This window comes from Mytilus edulis, chromosome 9 (genome assembly GCF_963676685.1).
Source record: "Mytilus edulis chromosome 9, xbMytEdul2.2, whole genome shotgun sequence".
Taxonomy (NCBI): domain Eukaryota; kingdom Metazoa; phylum Mollusca; class Bivalvia; order Mytilida; family Mytilidae; genus Mytilus; species Mytilus edulis.
In genome coordinates this window covers 63,166,197-63,180,109 of record NC_092352.1, presented here as the reverse complement: position 1 = coordinate 63,180,109, position 13,913 = coordinate 63,166,197, and the positions used below count along the sequence as shown (strand labels likewise).

General features: G+C 30.5%; 1 protein-coding gene across 9 annotated transcripts in view; it reads left to right on the top strand.

Moving 5' to 3' along the window:
* LOC139488781 (uncharacterized) overlaps positions 1-13,913 on the top strand; it is a 67,337-nt gene that overhangs the window by 7,491 nt on the left and 45,933 nt on the right. For 2 of the 9 annotated variants that reach the window (XR_011656077.1, XM_071274687.1), the window contains exon 1: positions 7,230-7,407. The exons of 1 other annotated variant lie outside the window; for it this stretch is intronic. The gene's annotated coding sequence lies outside the window, so the exon portion shown is untranslated. Of the gene's footprint in view, positions 1-2,291; positions 2,334-3,360; positions 3,389-5,970; positions 6,048-7,229; positions 7,408-12,055; positions 12,263-12,440; positions 12,462-13,913 lie in introns of those variants that run through there. 6 more of the 9 variants (XM_071274684.1, XM_071274685.1, XM_071274686.1 and 3 more) reach the window with 6 other exon arrangements.

The window sequence follows — 13,913 nt, the reverse complement described above, 5'->3', positions numbered from 1 at the left end:
GTGAGTGCCATGAAATCAATGGTATCTTTCCCATAATATAAATGATTCTGCACTGGTTCATGTGGTCATGCTTTTGTAGGATTTAATAATGTCCCCAATGAAAAAGTGTCCACCGGACATTATTTCCTAGTAAATACGGTCTCGGGACAATATTTACTTATTTATATGTGTCCTGGACACATTTTTCTATGAAAAACTGTCCTCAGGTATGAAAAAGTGTCCCTGAAAGTGGACATAATTAAATACTATACTTCAGTGATAAGATGTCCACCTGGACATTTTTTCACATGACATTTTTGTCCTCCTGGACTTTTTTTTATATATATGATTAAATAACATTCATTGCTAAGTTATATTACTGACTGTATTCTTATCTATACTTGCTAATTTTTAATACACTAATTTTGTTACTTTGACAGGAATTACTTCAGTAAAATATCTCATTGGCATTCATACCATGCTGATGTTCTTATAATATATATATATATATCCACTTTCATCATGACATATGAATAAAACAGCATCTAGCTTGTCACAGTGTACCACTAGTTTTTCCACATTTTCTTTTGCCTTCTTGTCATGGTACATGTACATATAGTACAGTTCTTCAAATTTAATTTTAAACTTTTCACATTTCCTTCTAATAGTTCTTCTTTCATTTAGATTTGTATTATAAGGATATTTCTTATAACTTATATAGTTGTAAATTTTTCTGTATTCCTTTCCATCCATTTTTTATTTTGTTTATATTAATCAATTTCTAATTAAACGTTTTTATCTTATTAAAATTCAAGCATAATAAAACATTATAATGACCATTGTACTACTTCCCTTGGAGGACATAATTTGTTAATAATAGTAGGATTTGATAATGTCCACCATGAAATAATGTCCTCTATTTCATCACATTCTGTAGTCAAGTGGACACTATTTCATAGATATTGCTATTACAATCTGTCCATTTAGGGAACAATAATCAATGGCAATGGACATTATTGAATACCTAAATTGTAGGAAATAGTGTCCATGTGGACACAATTTCCCAGGACACTATTTTGCCTTACACTTTCACCTCCTGATTAATAGTGGAGTTGTGAATTTTAAAACTGATAAATTCCATATAATATTAGACTTTATGATATTGATAGTTTTCTATGTGAACAATTAAGACATGTAGACAGAGATATTGTTGCCTATGTTCTACTCAGCTATGCTCCATGTTCTAGGATATACCAGTATATATCTTTTGGGGTTTGTGAGACTTAGTCAAAATGGTAGTCTCCAATTATTTAGCACGTGTAATCACTCCATATAAGTTTGAATAAAGTTACTTATATCATGCTATTATAAAATAGTTGTGTTAAAACTTTAAATTTAGTTCAACAATTGATTTGTTGAAATTATTGAATATGACCTATATCATTATAAAACATTATAATTTGCTGCAATTTTATAAAATTGTTTTGCTTTTCTTGGTTCAATCTAGCTTAACAAGAAGGCTATAAGTTGAAATTTTCAAAGCCAAAAGTAGTTTGTCCACAAAATGGTGCAATTAAAGAATTAAAAAAAACCTTTTTGATCCCCTCTGCCTATAAAGATCAATTTAAAAATTCATAAACAAATTTGAAGTAAAATTGTATATAATGTTAAAAATTGGTTTATCTATATTTGGATACTTATATATATACATTGTTCTAAATATTTCTTAGAAAATAATAAAGCTCCAAGTAATGAATCATCAAAGTGATTTCATGTGCAGTCACTTCTATTTATACTATCTCAGATAGATGGTTTTAAAAATCTGTGAAAATCAAATTTGCAGTTGCAATCACCAGTCTTACTCATCAGCTAACAGTATAACAAAACAAAAAAATAAAAAAAATAGTGGACTTGGGAATAAAATTAGATTTTAACTGAAACTTGATGCATATTTATTGGAAATACTATTTTAAAGATGAGAAGAATCCATTAGTCCAAATGAGTATTGTCAACCTACTCAGTACAATGTTACAATAAACTGCTGGTACTTACATTTCACTAATACTATTATCACATATTGTTGATGATCTCACTATAACTATTTTCTAGAAATTAATTTAGTACATGTAGCACTATTCATAGTAATTAATACATACAATAAAAATTCACTAATACTTTTTAATTATCTAGCTCTGTTGTCCATCCCTGAAGAAAGTAATTATCATTATAAACATGATTATAGCAAACATATGGCCAATGTCGTTTGTTTGTCCCAGTCTATTTACTTTCACAATTGTTTATTTTTTCCTTAGAAACTTGGCAGGATTTATGATTGAAGAGTCAACTGAAAAAGGGTTAGTTTGACAAGGCTAATTACTGTGGATTCATTTATTTTGTGGATACCAATTTTTGTGGATTGAGGAAAACTTACATGTTCATGGATATTTAATTTTGTGGTTTTGGCGAAATCTGCATACAAAGCCTATAGAAAATTTGGTATTCAGGTTGAAAATTTAATTTTGTGTTTCACCTGTTCCCACGAAATCCACGAAAAATTGATATACAAGGAATAATAATGAATCCACAGTATTTCATTTACACTTTTGACAATTTGAGAGCAATTATATCATGTCAGTGCTGTGGCATGTAAGAAGACTTTTTTTGTCATAAACTGATAGAGGTCGAAAGTGAAATTGGTAAATGTTCTACTATTTTCTATTTAACATTAGGGCTTTAAATGTTCAACAAAAGGGAAGCATATCACTGCTTATGGGGTATGTATCTCTCAGTTATTAACTTATTCCAAAGGTTAATGTTTTTTAACTCAGGGTTCTTAAAAGATAAATTGATGTTGAAGTCGTCTTTCAGACCCCATCATGACTTTGTGGACTGTTAAGTAAATTTGTGTTACAAATGATTACAATTTTTTTTTGGTTTTCATTATCCACAATTCCATTCTACTTCCCTTTTCAAGCTATGAATATGTCTATCATTAAATGGTCAACACTGAGAACTGAGATTTTGACTCTTTACCAATATACCTAAAATTTATTGATTTTGTGCAGTATGATATTAATAGCTAAACAAAACTGAAATCTATGAAATGGTAAATTCAGAAATGTTTGTGCTGTTTGTTATTCAATTCAAATATTTATTGCCAAATAAACATTTTATATAAAACTTCAAGATTTACCTGTATTTTTTTAAAACCGTTTTTTTTTTCTAGAGTGAATATTTTCGAAGGGTTAAATAATTTTTACCGTCTTTAAAAATAAGACGCCTAAGAATGATGGCAATAGAAACTTTTAAAATATTACATAAAGAATCACCGGTGTATCTCCATGATATCATTAATTTCAAAAATGTATCTTATACTTTTAGAAAACAACAAACTGTTGAAATTCCACAGGTGAGAACCACACATTTTGGCCTTCATTCATTAAGATATGCTGGAGCTACACTATGGAATGAGTTGCCTGACACGATCCGTGCACAGACAAACCTAAACCAGTTTAAAAGTATGATCAACAACTGGAATGGCAACTCATGCAGGTGTGGCTCCTGCAGATCTTAATACCTTTATTTTATTTTGTGTTAAATGTTTGTTCCATGTAGCTTATAGAAATTAGTTTGCTTTATTTATTTCATTCTGCTTTGCATGTGCTTATGTTTCAGTTTTAGTGCTTTGCTTGCATGTGCTATGCTTTTTATTTATGAACTTTTTACTTGCAATATAGCTATCATAATTTGTATGTCCCATATGTGTGTTTTATATATCTTAATATGTGTGTTGTTATTGTTATTAATGTCGGCAAAAAGCTCTACAGAGCTTATGTTTTGTATTTAATGTAACCCGACTTGAAATAAAATTTCTTATCTTATCTTATCTTATCTTATCTTATCTTATAATTCGCAGTGGTGACTTGCCATGGCTTTGTTTGGACTTGTTTTTGATTGCCTTTTGGCCTGGAATGTTTGTCCCTAATATTTTATTAACTGTGCATTTGCATTCAGATATAGCAGCTCAAATTTATTCGTTTATAGTACATTAATGTACGTTTTTTGATTGAGTTAAGCCTGCCAATTGATATTTTACTGTGTGTGTTTTCTATGTTGTGATGTTATGCTATTGTTTTAGAAAAAGGGAGAAGGTTTGGATCCATTAAATAGTTATCAAAAGTACCAGGATTAAAACGTTTAATCCCGCTGCAAATGTTTTCACCTGTCCTAAGTCAGGAATCTGATGTATCTGCATTAATTACGTGAAATCGCAATTTGTTAATAATAGATGCACCCCAAAAAGTCTGAAATTACAGTTATTCCATTCTTTTACACAAATCATAAACTTTATTGTTTCAATATGCTTGTTGACTGTTGATTATGTCGCTTTTAATTTTGAGAATTATTGAGATCCCAGCTATATCTAAAAGAAGAAAAGCTTTCCATTACAGATTGTCAGAACCATATTAAAGTAACCTATAACTTTGCATCAAAATAAAGAATTAATTGAACATATCCTTGCATAAATTCTTTCAAAACAGATCAATTTGATTACCAGTGGAACAGAAACTGACATACTCAGATAGACATATTGAAATCAATTCCTCTTATATATGTTTTGTCTTTTGAATCATACAAGATATCATGTGACTCTGTATAATTGATGAAGTTTTTATTGGAAGATGTTATGTTGAGTAAAAGTGCATTATATATGTGTCAATGATTCACTGTTCAAGGTCATTGCTTGTATTTATATTTTTTTTTAGACCAGTTGAAGATTGATCTGTACTGAAAGTGATGAAGAATTGATATTGGATGGTTAAATTTAAGATATTTTATACCATGCAGTTGATTAGCGATGTAAACACGATTTTGGACATTTCTTATGGTTTTTTAACCAGAAACTATAAGAATTAAGTTAGAAATAAAGTTTATTAAGGGGTCGTAAACAGGTTTTAAACTGCCTTTTCAAAATCTAATAGGTTGAAGGAATTTGTTTTATATACAAATGAGACATTGTGTAGACACATGGCTTCTAATTTTATTTAAAGCAATCAGTAAAACATTTGGTTTTGTTAAAGTATAAAAAGAATCATGAACCTTTAATTGTTTGCTAAGTCCTAAGTTTACAGCAACGATTATAATTTCTCTTAAGCCACCTGGCACACAGAGCCAAGAGAGCTAATCTCAACGTTTGGCTTTGACTTTTGTTGTAGTCTCGGCCAATTTTAACCAAATGTGACCACACTCATCTTGTTATCTAGTTATGTTTTAAGATGTGGCCAGTCATCCTGACTGCCAGCAAGACAAGACTTAAAAATAAATCAACATGGCCAAAATTGCAAACATTGCAAACATGATTAATTGCCCTTATATGACAATTTTTACCAACTTTTGATGCATTTTTGCCTATTTATTTGAAAACTGTAATAAATACAAATGTATATAGATATAATGTTAAGTGTTGATTGTTTGATGTAGTTATTTTTAGTTTCCATAGAAAATTTTTAATACATCCATCCAATATTCAATTTAAATTTATAATACAAATATAGCCAGCCTATATTTAATTCTTTAACTATTAAACAAAAGTCAATGGAAGAAAAAGGCAAATTAGATTAAGGTACATACCATAAAGAATATTCATTGACTAAAATTTTGCTATCCATATTCAACATGAAAAAGCTATTGACTCAACAAAATAAAACAACCCCAAAAAACTATGGTAGGAGTAATGATCAGTAATGGTGTAATTTGAAGTACAGTGTATTTTGTTCTGAGTATAGTTTTTGTTTCTGATAATTAATATGTAGATTGGACATTTATAATTCATGAACAGGATACTTTCTAGTTCAGAATTTTGGACTATTTTAAGATTGGCTGATTGATTGTTTACAATAGTTTATTTTACTATGTCATAAATAATTAAGCTTAATATTTCAAATCACTTCATATAATAACAATTTTAAAGTATCATTTTGATTATTTCAGCATGCAGTGATAGAAGATTGAACACAGAACAGTCAAGAATTTGATTTGCCAGAAGTCAAAGACACAACAGACAGAAAGTAAATTCAGACTACAACATGTATTTCTGTATAATATAGTATAATTATCCTGACTGCATCTTAAAATTATTAAACAGGAGGTCAAAACATTTGTTTTTTTTTAAACTTGAAAGAAGCACCCTTCCAAACACTGACATAGGACAAAATTCTGATACCAGAAAGATAATTTTAGAATTAATCTGTTACATATTATTTATTTATTTATGCTATGCTATTTATATATAGTTATAGCTGGTTATAGCTGTGTACAAAAGGAACTGTATTTACCAATGTTTTCACAACAATAAATCAGGTGTAAATAATTCACAGATTAACAAAGGTTAGTAGCTATTGCATAGAAATTATGAAACTTAGTGTATCAAAGATCATGTGGTGACTGTTGGATTTTTTTTGGGGATGATATTTTGTGAAACTTGTAACAGAAACTTTTTTATGATTGAGAGAGAATGTTCAAATCCAGTTTTTCAAAATTTTTAAATTATTTTTTATTCTGATAGTGGACCTCTTTTTTCTTGGCAATTTACATTCATATATTCTCAGATTACTTTTTTTTTAAACATGAATAAATTTGTTAAACCTTTTAATGGCATGTTTCCAAACTTTAAAATAAGATTTTCCAAGATCAGTAAATAGCATCTGAAAAAAAATGCTTGTAATTTACTGATATGTTAAAATATTTTTAAAAATGAAAGTTAAATCTAGCCAATATATGACTGTTAATTAATCTTCAAAATGTCACCTAAACTGATCTATTAACCAAGAGAATTATAACTTCAAAAAGTTTGTGTTATTTGAATATGCAGGTAATAAACAGTTTATCTGGTGTTGAAAAATATGTTTTAAACAAGTTTTATTTTATGAAAAAGATTTCCTGTTTAAAAATTTGAGCAGAAATGGACCAAAAATCTGTCACGGAATAAATGTGTAATTTGTTTTTACCTAAAGCAAAACTTTAAAAAATATTTCATAATGAAAATGTCAAGTCTAGTATTTCTAATAATCTATACATAAATAGCGAACACCTTCATGATGTCAAATGTGACCTTAAAGTGTATAGAAGATTAATTATTTTGTAAAGTACATTCATGTGTAGTCTATCTAATTTATGAATGGAACCACCTAATCTCCTTGTCAATCTATTACAGATGACAAACACCAATGAATACAAACATTTATGAGGTTTATACTTACCTGTAAATAGTTGTGGTCAGATTATACAAAATCTCTCCAAAGACAATTTGTCTGTGATTATGGTATAACAGGTGTTCAAGTGAAATTCTCATACAAAGTTTAGTGGACCCTTGTTTCATGGAATAATGCCTTTTTTGTGAAGGATTTATAACCTTGACGAAATAATCAGGTACCTTAGATATGTATATGTATGTCAGATGATAGAAACTTTTCTTAGGTCAGTCAGCAGTGTAATTTTGGGATGCTGATTTCAAAGTTCCTATTTTAGGATGTACTTTAAGGTGATCTAAGGTAAAATTGAATAAATCAAGAATTTAAAATTGATACTTTAAGCTTTAAGAGTATTAGTTAAGGATCAAAATAAGCTAAAAATGTTGATAGGTAATGGAGCTCCTTTTCGAGATATTTGATTGATAAAATATGGCGGGAAAAGGCTGACTCTGACTTTTACCTCATACTTGCATTGGTATTATTTGGGTCTCAAATCAAAAGAAAGAAAATCAAGAATCTGCTTAAATTTTGCCAAATGACCTTTTATGAGCTATTATAAGTCTTATGCTAAACATGCTAAAAGATAAATAGGTATTATGGGGCAAAATATTTTACCTTGTATCGTATGGGAAAACCTTAAGGAGTCCGAACATTTGACACCTATTCCAAAACCTCACTGAAGACAAGTACATCCTTAAACTGAAGACAGTAAAACTTTAATAGTCATGCTCTTTATATGAGTTTGAGAAATTATATAATATTTGTAAGACATGACTGTAGGAACAGATTGAATTGATATTATTTGAAATTTAGAATGAGTATGAAGTGAATTAGGATACCAAGTCCATTCAGAGGGGCATTGGATCTATGATCATTAATCTCAAGATAGACATGTGCATATGGGAAACCATATGTGCTGGCCAGCAAATTTTTTAAAAGCATAATCAGTTTCTTACTGCAGTATTGAGACAAATGAGAATTATGAATTTGGTACAATGAAATTGGATAATGTATATTTCTAATTTATCTCAATTATGCTTTCAACTACTCAAATCATTCTAATTAGGAAAACAGGAATTTAACTGACATTCCTCCGCCCGCCCGCTCTTAGTAAGAAAAGTTATTCTGAAGAAGAATATAGGGAGATAATGATACATCAATCTAACACGAAGAAGAAAAGAGATAAGAAAGTTAACATTATGTCTTATATAGAGAAACCTAAATCAAAGTACATGTATCAGCACTTTTATTGCTGTACATCATCTCAAAGTCACAATGATGCCTTCAACAAAGAGCAAAAGCTCACACCTCACTGCATGTTGAAGACAGCCTCTGGCATATTTTCTTTACAGAAAGCAGAAAGCAAAAGGAAATTAGAAAAGTAAAAATTGATGTATAATAAGTTCATTATTGATGAGAGCAAACCATAACATAAATATATTCTGATTGAAGACATAATCAATAAAGTTGAAATTTTTAGGACATAACGAAAAAACGTTAACTCCCCTATCAGTGTGTGATAAATCACGTGTTCCAATATATAGTACATTTTTTGTATAAGTATAAAATATACATTCTGTAGATCATAATCATGTTGTAAAACTGTTATGTTTTATAATAAAAGTGACAGTCATAAAGTTCTCCATCAAAATTCATCAGGAACTCATGAAAATATGTCAACATGCACAAACTTATATTAAATCTTACATACTATATGCCTTTAAAATACTTAATCATCTCTGTATGATAAGATTAGTAGGGAAATAGGGACAAGATGGGTAAGAGAATAGGGACAATATAAATAGACTAGGGACAATATAAGTAAAATAGGGACAAGATAAGTAGTAGAACAGGGACAAGATAAGTAGAATAAGGACAATATGGGTAGGAGTATATGTGGAAGTTAAGCAAGAGAATAGGGACAAAAGATAAGTAGAATAGGGTCAAGATAGGCAGGAGAATATAGGGACAACTTCAGTAGGAGAATAGGGACAAAACAAATAGAATAGGGACAAGATAAGCAGGAGAATATGGACAATATAAGTAGAATGGGGACAAGATAGATAGAAGAATAGGGGCAAGATAAGAAGGAAAATAGGAACAAGATAAGTAGGAGAATAGGGGCAAGATCAGTTGGAGATTTGGGACAAGATAAGAAGGAAAATAGGGACAAGGTAATTAGGAGAATGGGGACAAGATAATTAGGAGAATAAGGACAAGATAAGTAGGAGAATAGAAGCAAGATAAGTAGGAGAATAGGGACAAGATAAGTAGGAGAATAGTGGCAAGATAAGTAGGAGAATAGGGTCAACATAATTAAGAGAATATGGACAAGATAAGTAGGAGAATAGTGGCCAGATAAGTAGAAGAATAGGGACAAAATAAGGAGAATGGGGAAAAGATAAGTAGAATAGGGACAACATAATTAGGAGAATAAGGACAAGTTAACTAGAAGAATAGGGTCAAGATCAGTAGGAGAATAGGGACAAGATAGATAGGAGAATAGGGACAAGATAGATAGGAGAGTATTGGCAAGATAAGCAGGAGAATAGGGAAAAGATAATTAGGAGAATAGGGACAATATAATTAAGAGAATATGGACAAGATAAGTTGGAGAATAGTGGCAAAATAAGTAGGAGAATAGGGACAAGATAAGTAGGAGAATAGGGACAAGATAAGTAGGAGAATTAGAAGCAAGATAAGTAGGAGAATAGGGACAAGATAAGTAGGAGAATAGTGGCATGATAAGTAGGAGAATAGGGACAACATAATTAAGAGAATATGGACAAGATAAGTAGGAGAATAGTGGCAAGATAAGTAGGAGAATAGGGACAAGATAAGGAGAATAGGGAAAAGATAAGTAGAATAGGGACAACATAATTAGGAGATAAAGGACAAGTTATCTAGAAGAATAGGGTCAAGATCAGTAGGAGAATAGGGACAATATAGATAGGAGAATAGGGACAAGATAGATAGGAGAATAGGGACAAGAAAAGTAGAATAGGGACAAGATAGATAGGAGAATATAGGCAAGATAAGCAGAAGAATAGGGGCAAGATAATTAGCAGAATAGGGAGAACATAATTAAGAGAATATGGACAAGATAAGTAGGAAAATAGTGGCAAGATAAGTAGGAGAATAGGGACAAGATCAGGAGAATAGGGACAAGATAAGTAGAATAGGGACAACATAAGTAGGAGAATAAGGACAAGTTAACTAGTAGAATAGGGTCAAGATCAGTAGGAGAATAGGGAAAAGATAAGTAGTACAATAGGGACAAGGTAGTTAGGAGAATAGGGACAAGATAAGTAGAATAGGGACAAGATAGTAAGGAGAATAGGGACAAGATAGATGGGAGAATAGGGACAAGATAGATAGGAGAATATAGGAAAGATAAGCAGGAGAATAGGGGCAAGATAAGCAGGAGAATAGGGGCAAGATAATTAGGAGAATAGGGACAAAAAAAGTAGAATAGGGACAACATAATTAGGAGAGTAGGGACAAAAAAAGTAGAATAGGGACAACATAATTAGGAGAATAGGGACAAGATAAGTAGGAGATTAGGGGCAAGATAAGTAGGAGAATATGTACAATATAGATAGGAGAATAGGGACAAGATAGATAGGAAAATAGGGACAAGATAGTTAGGAGAATAGGGACAATATAGATATGAGAATAGGGACAAGATAGATAGGAGAATAAGGACAAGATAGTTAGGAGAATAGGGACAAGATAGATAGGAGAATAGGAACAAGATAGATAGGAGAATATAGGCAAGATAAGCAGGAGAATAGGGGCAAGATAATTAGGAGAATAGGGACAAGAAAAGTAGAATAGGGACAACATAATTAGGAGAATAGGGACAAGATAAGTAGGAGAATATGGGGCAAGATAATTAGGAGAATAGGGACAAGATAATTAGGAGAATAGGGACAAGATAAGTAGGAGAATAGGGGCAAGAAAAGTAGGAGAATGGGGACAAGATAAGTAGCAGAATAGGGCAAGATAATTAGGAGAATAGGGGCAAGATAAGTAGGAGAATGGGGACAAGATAAGTAGAAGAATAGGGGCAAGATAAGTAGGAGAATAGGAACAAGATAATTAAAAGAATAGGGACAAGATAAATAGGAGATTAGGGGCAAGATAAGTAGGAGAATAGGGACAAGATAAGTAGGAGAATAGTGGCAAGATAAGTAGGAGAATATGGACAACATAATTAAGAGAATATGGACAAGTTAACTATTAGAATAGGGTCAAGATCAGTAGGAGAATAGGGAGAAGATAAGTAGTAGAATAGGGACAATATAGATAGGAGAATAGGGACAATATAGATAGGAGAATAGGGACAAGATAGATAGGAGAATAGGGACAAGATAGTTAGGAGAATAGGGACAATATAGATAGGAGAATAGGGACAAGATAGATAGGAGAATATAGGCAAGATAAGCAGGAGAATAGGGGTAAGATAATTAGGAGAGTAGGGACAAAAAAGTAGAATAGGGACAACATAAATAGGAGAATAGGGACTTTGAGACATAAAGTAAGTTTCTCATATCATGTTATATTCTTCTTGAATGGTTTGATATCATAAAAATATTTACTTGAAATGACAGTATAATAACAAATGACATAAGGAAACAATTATTTAATTTTTGTGTTAGTGACGCAGTTAGAATGAACTGAACCAAATTAGAAATTCAGGTGTACAGACGTCACATGTTTAGTATATTAAACTATCAAAATATAACTAATAAGTTATGAACTCAACACTGCACAGGTAACAATTTTTATTGATAAATAGCTTTCATACCAGGTAAACAAGGTTTTACTATAAGATTAAAAACAAACAATCATATACTATAGTACACAAAACATAGGTAAAGCTATCCCAGGTGTACCACGATTGGGTTATTACAATGACTTTTAGATGTTTGATAAGGGCATGACTTGAATACTGGCCAATTTCAATTTTAGAAAGAAACATTGTTTCACTATGGAATTTTATAATTGGATGTATAATATATTTCTATAAGGTAGGGTTGTTTTGCATATTCTTTAACCTTACACTTCTCTGTGTCAATTGTTTTTTGGTTTACTCAAAATCTGCAATGTTTTGAAAGTATCAATGTAAAATTTATTTTCTAGTTTGAAGATAAGATAAAGATCAAGAATGAAAGGTTGACCAGTTCCCTTCAGAAAACTTCCTTCTCAAATTTTACAACCATTAAAATTGTAAACATTGGATTCTTGTTTATATTATTGTACATCTATAAGAATTTTGTTTAAGTATTACTAGTATCATCAATAAATTTGGTGATAATGTGTTCAAAAAGGACAAAAATTTACCTTGAGTGTAATATATAATATATCTGTGTGTGTCAATAAAAGATAACCATAAGATAGTAATATTGTCACACTCCAATTTATGATAAAATCTCTTAAACTTTAAAAATGTTTAAACTTAAGCACTCAATCTTTGATACTTTGTCCTTGCTTTAATCTATTGAGGATGAGTTTGACCATTCAGCGAGTTCAGATATGATAATATAGGATGGTTGAGATTTTGTTGATTACATTTTTGCAATGTTGTTATTTATAAATCTGAGACCAGTACTATTTGTAAACTATATATACTGCATTTGTCCATTAGTTAAAAAATGCAACATTAAATGCATGTAAACATTTCTAAATTTCTTTTATTAACAAGATTTTTAGATTTTCTGTATTCAAACTTTAAAAGTTTATATATGTTTGTCAAACCTGCCTGCTGACTGACCCTAATTTTGAATGTCTTTCCAAAACATTATTCAAGAAATGGCATTTGTCTACTTTCAGTAGACTTACAATGATTCCTCTATTCCCTGTGTTGTTCTGTCGGATCTGAAAAAGTCTGTCCATAAAGTGAAAAAGTTGTCACAAATGCACTACCATGCATGAAGGCCATACGGTGGGTGACCTGTAGTTGTTAATTTCTGTGTCATTTTGGTCTCTTGTGGACAGTTGTCTTATTGGCAATCATACCACATCTTCTTTTTTATATTGTATAAATTACCAGGTGAATGCTGTAATTGTGATCCTACTTTGGGAATACTTTAAACTTTTATAGCTAACTGAGAAACTGTATGCGAATTTTTTTTTTTTTTTGCTGTATTTGATAATAAAGCTGGGTTTTAGTGCCTTTTTTATCAAAATATTTATGTTATAAGATGTTTGAAGAAATTGTACCCAGTATCCTATTGTACCATGATATGATTGACAGAAATTTACATCCGTAAATTGATTCCCACCCTGGTTAATCACATTTAAATCTCCATTGAACACCTGTTTTTTTTTCTAATTTCTTTAATCTTGCACAATGCCTTCAGGTTTCACTGTGTAGGTGTTCATTTATGTAAATTACCTGAATTGTTAACATTTCACAAATGTTTTTGATAGATGATATATTAGATAATATCAGCACATAATCAGATACTTACAAACTTAAATAATCATATTGTTAAATATTTTGTAGAATTGAATATGATTTATTCTTATAATAGGCTTTGACTTTGTTAAAGTACACTTAATTAGCCAAACATTCTTTGTTTTGTTTTTTAAATTGACCTTTGCTTTGGATATTGTATATTGATGTGAAATTTGCCAAAAATCTAGTATTTTTTGCTTTTTCTATTGCTTTAAAAATCT